We start from the raw sequence: 8349 nt of genomic DNA on the forward strand, positions 1-8349 counted from the left end.
TGCGATGACGTCATCAGTGCCTCGCTCGGGATTGGGGTGCCCCATCCCGCAAGGCATGCTGGGGGTTGTAGTTCCTGACAAGGCACTGGGTGTGGTCCAACATCTATTAAACCAACATTTATCTTCTTAAATGATTTATTTCAGCCAGAGGTAATTCTCCACAGAGCTGCAGGTTTCTCCCCGGGACGACGGTGCAGGTTGACCCTGCAATCACGTCTGTACTCCGGCTGCTGCTGCTGTTACCATGGTAACAGCTGCTGCTGCTGCTGCTCCCCGGGGCCGGCGGCTCTTCTAATCTCCGAAAACATCGGATCAAATTTCTTAACAGGCGTTATTTGGATAAACTGAGCCCAGGTTGGGGATCTTAAAAGGAACCCTGGCTATTAAGACATGTAGGTCTTAAAGATAAATGTTGGTATCAATTATAACAATGTGATATAAAAAACCTTGTTGATGTCTTCGTTTTTATAAAATTTGAAAATATAATTTAACTCGTAGGTCGCCATTGTTGTTTACATTCTGGGTAGTGACGTCAGACGGTGGCTCCTGCTGGCCCCCGTCCACTGTTTTGACACCCAGAAACAGATGAAAACACAGCTAAACAGGTGACGGCGCACCAGAAACAGATGAAAACACAGCTAAACATTAAGGTGACGGCGCACCTACAAAAAAGTTAAAAAAAAATTAAAAAAAGCACCGCACCATACAGCATGAACTATAAAAACACCATAAAACTCAGATAGAGTAACAGACCACACGTTTCAACTAGCAGATAACCGATGCTACAATAAAAACCCCAGCCAGATCTGGCGTCATTAAATTAAATAAAGATGTTCTTGCCTATTTGACGCGAAGTCTGCGCCTCCCGTTTCATCAAAGTCCCGGGCCAGTCCCCTCAGTCTCTGGTCTGTCATCACCCAGCACCGACGCCGGTTTTAGGGGGCAGGGGGGTGGGCTATGCCCACCCAAACGTGCATCCTGCCCACCGGCGTCTCCATCCTGGCGACGGCGAGAGCGGAGAGCGGAGCGCTGCGGGCTGTAGAGCCACGGCTACGCCGGCGTGATTTGGACCGACGGCGTGAGACGCCGGTGGGTAGGATGCACGTTTGGGTGGGCTATAACGTGGACCCACGTGTTCTATATGATGTCTATGTTCAAAACAGTGTACGGGGGCCAGCAGGAGCCACCGTCTGACGTCACTACCCAGAATGTAAACAACAATGGCGACCTACGAGTTAAATTATATTTTCAAATTTTATTGAAATGAAGACATCAAAAAGGTTTTTTATATCACATTGTTATAATTGATACCAACATTTATCTTTTAAGACCTACATGTCTTAATAGCCAGGGTTCCTTTTTAACGGTTACTTTTACGCCTGAAAAAATATGAAAACTTAATAAAGTGGCATATTAACAGCGCTACAGCTGAAATTAAAACAGCTTTTAGCTCTCAGCTTCCTGATTTTAGGGGTGGTGCTGAAAGTAGGAGTAGTGGGAGTGTTGGGACAGACCTGGGAAGATTTCAAGGGCCCTAAAATCTGTCCCTTCTGTTTTAGGGCTAGTGATGAAAAGTAGGGGGAGTATTGGGATTGGATAAGAAATCCTCTTCAGCCGAGCAGCGTTGGCTGAGCGGCTCCTGGGCACCCGTCTAAACGCAGGAAACAGGAATGGTGTTCCAGCTGCTTTTCTGACCACAGAGGTCAGAGGTCGTCTCAGTGCTCAGCACTTTGTAAACACATTCACATCAGCAGAGGCCTTATCAGAACACTTGAAAGAGCAGGAAGCCGTTCCTCCTCAGAGATGAGAGGTGTTGCACGCCAAGTAGCAGCTGCCCAGAGGACGACGGCGGCACATTCCAGCAGTCCACAAAATCTCAAGTTTGGTGTCGCACTTGAAACACCAAACTTCATATTTTCAGTTAAATGAGCGTCCGTGGCAGCGCCAGTGCTGCCGGTGCTGCTAGCCGCGGTGGTTAAAACCGACTCCTGCAACTAAAGCTCGAGTCATTCAGCTTTGAACACTCTGATGTTTGTCTGCTTGGCAGATAAGGAATTCCCGGTCGTGAAAAGGCTGATGAATGTTAGATTTTCACTACAGTTCCCAGGACCGTTCTGTGCTGGTGGGGGTCTGGACTGGACTGGACTGGACGTGATGCACACGATGACAGATCATCTAAACCAGCCTGCCGGGCTGCAGACGGACAGAGTTCATGCACTTTTACAACTTTATTTTAACATTAAAACAGGATTTATTTAACATCTAAATGAATATACCCAGTACTGGAGTTGAGGGGGGATGAGGGGGGATGGCACCCATGAAATAAAAATGGTCCAAATCATCCCCCCCTGAAATAAAAACGGTCCAAATCACCCCCCCCTGAAATAAAAACGGTCCAAATCATCCCCCCCTGAAATAAAAACGGTCCAAATCATCCCCCCCTGAAATAAAAACGTTCCAAATCATCCCCCCCTGAAATAAAAACGGTCCAAATCATCCCCCCCTGAAATAAAAACGGTCCAAATCATCCCCCCCTGAAATAAAAACGGTCCAAATCATCCCCCCTGAAATAAAAACGGTCCAAATCATCCCCCCTGAAATAAAAACGGTCCAAATCCTCCCCCCTGAAATAAAAACGGTCCAAATCCTCCCCCCTGAAATAAAAACGGTCCAAATCATCCCCCCCTGAAATAAAAACGGTCCAAATCATCCCCCCTGAAATAAAAACGGTCCAAATCCTCCCCCCTGAAATAAAAACGTTCCAAATCATCCCCCCTGAAATAAAAACGGTCCAAATCATCCCCCCTGAAATAAAAACGGTCCAAATCATCCCCCCCTGAAATAAAAACGGTCCAAATCATCCCCCCCTGAAATAAAAACGGTCCAAATCATCCCCCCTGTAAAACTGCCATCCCCCCTTTCCATCCCTTATGTCATTTCATCAATGAATGTGGTTTTACTGCTATTTCAACATTTAGAGTCATCACCAGAAAAATAACACCAGAAAAATAACTTATTTGACCATTTTCTACTCTCAATTCTCTACTTTCCTGTTTCAAGTACATTTTCACTTGAAATAAGTAGAAAAATCTGCCAGTGGAACAAGATTTATCTTCTTATTACAAGCAAAAAAATCTTGTTCCACTGGCAGATTTTTCTACTTATTTTAAGTGAAAATCTACTTGAAACAGGTGAAAATTGTTGTTTTTTCCAGTGATGATTCTTGTTTTAAGTGTAATGAGATTTTTTTTACTAAAATGAGACATTTTAACTAGAAATAAGACAAATATTCTTGTTAAGATTGTGAGTTTTTGCAGTGATCCATGTTACTTATCCTGTGAAGGACAGAGTCATATTGATAAGTTCAGAAAAGTGTTTTTATTGTTGTGTTTTGATGTATTTGATGTAAGCCCAGTGGATATTTAAAGCTTACAGAAGGCTGCATTTAACTGCTGCTATGTCATTCCTGCAGTATTTCTGCAGGTGTTTTGGTCACTGCTATTATTTGTAATATATTATATTATTTGTAATCAGCACAAATTATCTGTCCCCATATGATAAAATCCCCCCTGATTTATTTTTACAACTCGAGTCCTGAATATGTCAGTAAATAACAGAAATGCTTTGTAAATCATAGCAGTTTCTACTGGGCTCTTTATGAAACATCAGTCTGAGCTTTCAGGAGCAAAATAATGGAGGGTGTTTTAAATCGTGACTCCACTAGATGGCAACATTTGTCTGTGCTGGTCTGTTCCAGCTGAACAGGCGTCAGGATGAGTGAAGCTCATGAAGGAAAGGATTCAGACATGGAAATAGTTCACTTGCAGCTGCTGCAGAGGCCGAGCCCCTGCTCACCCAGTCCTGCAGGAATAAGGAATAAGTAATAAGATAAACCTGCACTTCATGGTCGGCTGGGTGTCGCCCGGTGTCGCCACTCTTGATGCCTGGAGTCACCCGGACGTACTGCGGCCTCTGGGGGATTAGTCCATGGGCCAGAGGGCTGGGCGATATATCGAGATTTTAATATATATCGATATATTTTCAAATGCGATATGGTACGAGAAAAGGGAGCAGGCAGTTTATTTTTATTTCAAGTGTTTTATACATGTTGATATTGTGCAGACCTCTGTTAATAAAGGAACCTGTGTGACATTTGGCACGAGGCTTTGTATTAAAACTGACTGTTTTTTTAAGGGTTTGCCTCAGAAAAAATGAAGCTAACAGAGATGCTAACAGAGATGCTAACAGAGAAGCTAACAGAGATGCTAACAGAGATGCTATGCTATAATGCTTTGGGGGAAACCCCAATTATGTCACAGAAAAAATATGGATATATATTGAGTATCAACATTCAGCTAGAAAATATGGAGATATGACTTTTGGTCCATATCACCCAGCCCTAGGCCAGACCAGATATCAAAACCACTCAAGGTGACCAAACTTGCTTATAATTTTTGAAAAGATCCATGTCTGTAGATGATATTCTGGTATAATAACCTTCCTGAGTGGCAGCTGATCAGAGTTATCAGCTCATGAAGTTAAAACCCCCTTCAGAAAATTACATTTTAGATGCTTGTTTATAAAACTAAGCTGGTTCTTTATCTCATTGTTATGCCCTTTATGTCGTGTATTTGCAGATAAAGACCAGTTTGTGACATTAGTGGCTGTTATAGTTTCATAGGAGCCTAATGATGCTCTTCTAGTTTAAGTTTATACTAGTAATATTATACATTTCCTGAATCCTTATGGTCCTGTGAGTATTCCAGTTTTTGTATTTTGTGTCTCTGTTGTTCCTAGATGACACAGGGATAAAATATAGTATATCATTTAGGTGAAAATGGTGTAAAAATGTGTGTTGTTTCTAGTTTAAAGAGCTGCAGTGACCTCTATGTTGGTCAGAAAGATTCACATCTTAGCTTCAATGAATGCTTAAAAGGTTTCATTTAAAATGATACCAAAGACAATATAGTGAAACATTGACAGATTTCCTGAACATGAGTCTAAACCAGGATATGCAGCAGCATCTAAAATGTAATTTTCTGAAGGGGGGGGTAACTTCATGAGCTGATAACTCTGATCCAGCTGCCACTCAGGAAGGTTTTATACCAGAATATCATCTACAGACATGGATATGTTCAAAAATCACCAGTAAGTTTGGTCACCTTGAGTGGGTCTGACCAGTGACATTTTGGGCTCTGACCCCCGGACTAGATGTGAAAATCATCATTTCAGGAAAAGATGATGCTGATTTACAAATTGACACATATGACTCTGTCAATCATAGTGTCAAGAGTCAGAACAGCATTCTGAAGTTACGTGCACACTTGTTATGTTATGTTATGAATCTTTATTTCGGCTTGTACACACTTTTTGCAGAACAAGATGAAAAGGAAAGAAAAAACAACATTTCCTTTGCCGTAAAGCTGCAGCAGAAGCCGTAGCTTATAGTGCCGACCCTTTTTATCTTATGATCAGCAAAAATATGAGACATTAATTTTTACTCAGTGGAAACAAATAATACATAAAAAGACAAAAATAAGTAAGATAAAATATAAAATTGACGTTTCACATTCTAGAATGTCTTTGATAGTATACTTTATAATTATAGTGTTTTATATTTATTTACAGTATTTTCTTTAAACATTTCCTCAAACTTGAAGATAGAACTGCACATTTTTAGGTTGTTATTACAACTATTCCAAATTTCTCTAGCCTTAACTGATGTCCATCTCTTTTTAATATTTGTTCTTCGTCGTCGTCTCAAACATGAGTTTCCTCCTCAGGTCAGAGTTTCTTTTATCTGGAACAAATCCTGAATATAGTTTGGAAGCAGTTTCTGCTGCTTTAAAGGCAAATAAAACAGTTTTCTGCTCTACTATATCCTGGAATTTTGAGGACTCACTCATGCAAACTCAGGTCCAATCGATAAAAGCACACGGGGGTTTGCAGTCCAGACACTTACATATTTATCCATCACAGAGTTTGGTCAGAAAGACATTTAATCTGTATCCAATTAATTCTGCAGCGTGAGCAGAAAGAAAAAACATCGTCAGTCATAAATAGGGGTGGGCAAAAATATTGATGTGGCAATATATCGCCATACTTTGCTGGCCGATTCAGTATCGATATTCAAAATTTGAATATCGTTTAAAAAGAAAAAAAAAATCATGCTTCAGACAGGTTGTAAATCCAGTTCGACTTTATTATATACATCGGCTTAAATAATATTGTTAGTATTCATTTCATATTATGTCAACAATATGAAAAGAATATGCAAATATGTTGTAACTTTAGCTCATATAGTTACAATATTATATTATAATGCACTGACTGAAATTTTTATTTTTCATATACAGTGAAATTTTCGTCAGTTTTTATAAAACAACTTGATTCTGGTTAAGCAGCGCTGAAATGTGTCCATGTTTACACAGAATAAGTTAATACGAGCACTGAAATGTGTATGTTCGACATTCATTTAGTTTCAATAATTTTCTGTTAATTTGCACAGACAGAAAAGTATTTTTTGTGTAGTGGATTCAGTTCAGTCAATGAATTCTGAGTTTCTTCAGTGACACAGATATCGTAATGTGTCGTGGATTAAATGTCTTGCAACAAATCGATCGGTTTGGCTGAAGGGGCTGGGAGCGACGCTAACAGTGACTACGTTTACATCAGTCCAAATTCAGGTTATTGCTAATATTCCGGTTACTGAAACATTGGGAATATTCCGTTTACATGGTAATTAATCATTAATCTGGATCAAACCAGCGACGCACGGAGAACATGATGACGCAATTCCCGTCATTTCTGCTTCTTCTTCCTGTATCCAAATTCAAAACAAATGCTGCTTCAACTTTTCTCTCTCCTTCTTGTAAATCTTCTATCCCGGTACTTTCTACCGTCTACAAATGCAGAAATGTTCATATCCTTCATTACATTTATGAAGTGATTAGTCTCCTCCTGGTCTTGGTTTCTCCGTGTTTAGAAGAACTTCCTGGACTCAAAAGACCAGGATTCCTTGTGAACAGAGCATGTGCAGAAAACACATTCCTGTTCCGTTTGATGGGGATATTCTGTTTGGCGTTTACATGACCCAATATTCAGGTTTAAAAGGAGTAATCCAGGGCTCATATTGGGGTTTTTAAAACCAGAATATGAGCAAATTCTGGTTATTCAAAGGGGTTATTGGTGTTTACATGGCCGTGCAAATTCGGGTTATTGATCATATTCGGGTTTTAAAAGGGTTATTGATGCTGGAAACACAGTCAGTGACGACTGAGTTACTTCAGTTGCCAAACAAACAAAAAAAACAACAACAAAAACAAGTTATAAAAGCATGGTTGTCTTACCCTAAAATCTCTTCAGAAACCACTTTATATTACAAACCAAATTAACAATGACCAAATCCCCTGTAGAAAAGTAAAGCCTCACTAGTCGTCAGCGTGTCACTGGAAGGTCCACTGATTTCTGCACATTCAGAATGTTTTTGTTGGCTAAAAGAACTTGTGATATCATGCAGTTTTCCATTAATCTTTCCTGTTGACCTAAAAAAAAGTTTCTCCTAAAGTATTTCGCCTAAAGGAAGTTAGGTTTTCTTTTGAAAAGCTGCCCCATGTCGACGATGGAAGATAGGACTGTTTTTGCAGCTACAGCCCGGCTGTACCGTTATTTCACACAGCAAAAACTGGTTGGGGACCACCCCCCCCCCCCCCCCCCCCCCCGACTTGCCCACCCCCAATCACCCACATGCAAGTCCTGTGACGTCTGTGCTTCGTGTCTGCGAGGTGTTTTTTTGCAACTTGATATTGTGTATTGTATGATATTCAATGTGAAGATGTATTTTTTTTCTCCTCCCCCCCTATCCCAGTGTTACCCTTTGGAAAACAGGCGCATAATTCCATCAGTGCCGCCGCCGGTGTATCCGAAGTCAATAACAGTTTTCTAAACTGACTCAATAAAGCTGATTCTGATTCTGATTCTGATTCTGATTGCTGTGTACAATCGTAATAATTCTCTTTCTATTTTCTGATTTACGTTAACACAACAGATAGCTGTCACAGAAACACTAGCACACCACACATCAGCTGACATCTTCCCACTACAATACAAGATTAAAGCTGCAGTGGAAGCTTGTATGACTTCATGTAGATTCTTCAGGCCTGCACTGTAGGAAATGTTCGTAAAAATGACAGTGAAAAACTGTAAAATAGCAACAGTAAAAGACCGTAAAATCCAAAATAGTACATCACTGTAGTAGATACATTATATTACCCTAAATCAAGAAAGAGTACATAACTATACTTTTTACTGTAATAATATGTAGAAATCACACAATTTTATTGTAAAAAT

Source organism: Cololabis saira, chromosome 2 (assembly GCF_033807715.1).
Source record: "Cololabis saira isolate AMF1-May2022 chromosome 2, fColSai1.1, whole genome shotgun sequence".
Taxonomy (NCBI): domain Eukaryota; kingdom Metazoa; phylum Chordata; class Actinopteri; order Beloniformes; family Belonidae; genus Cololabis; species Cololabis saira.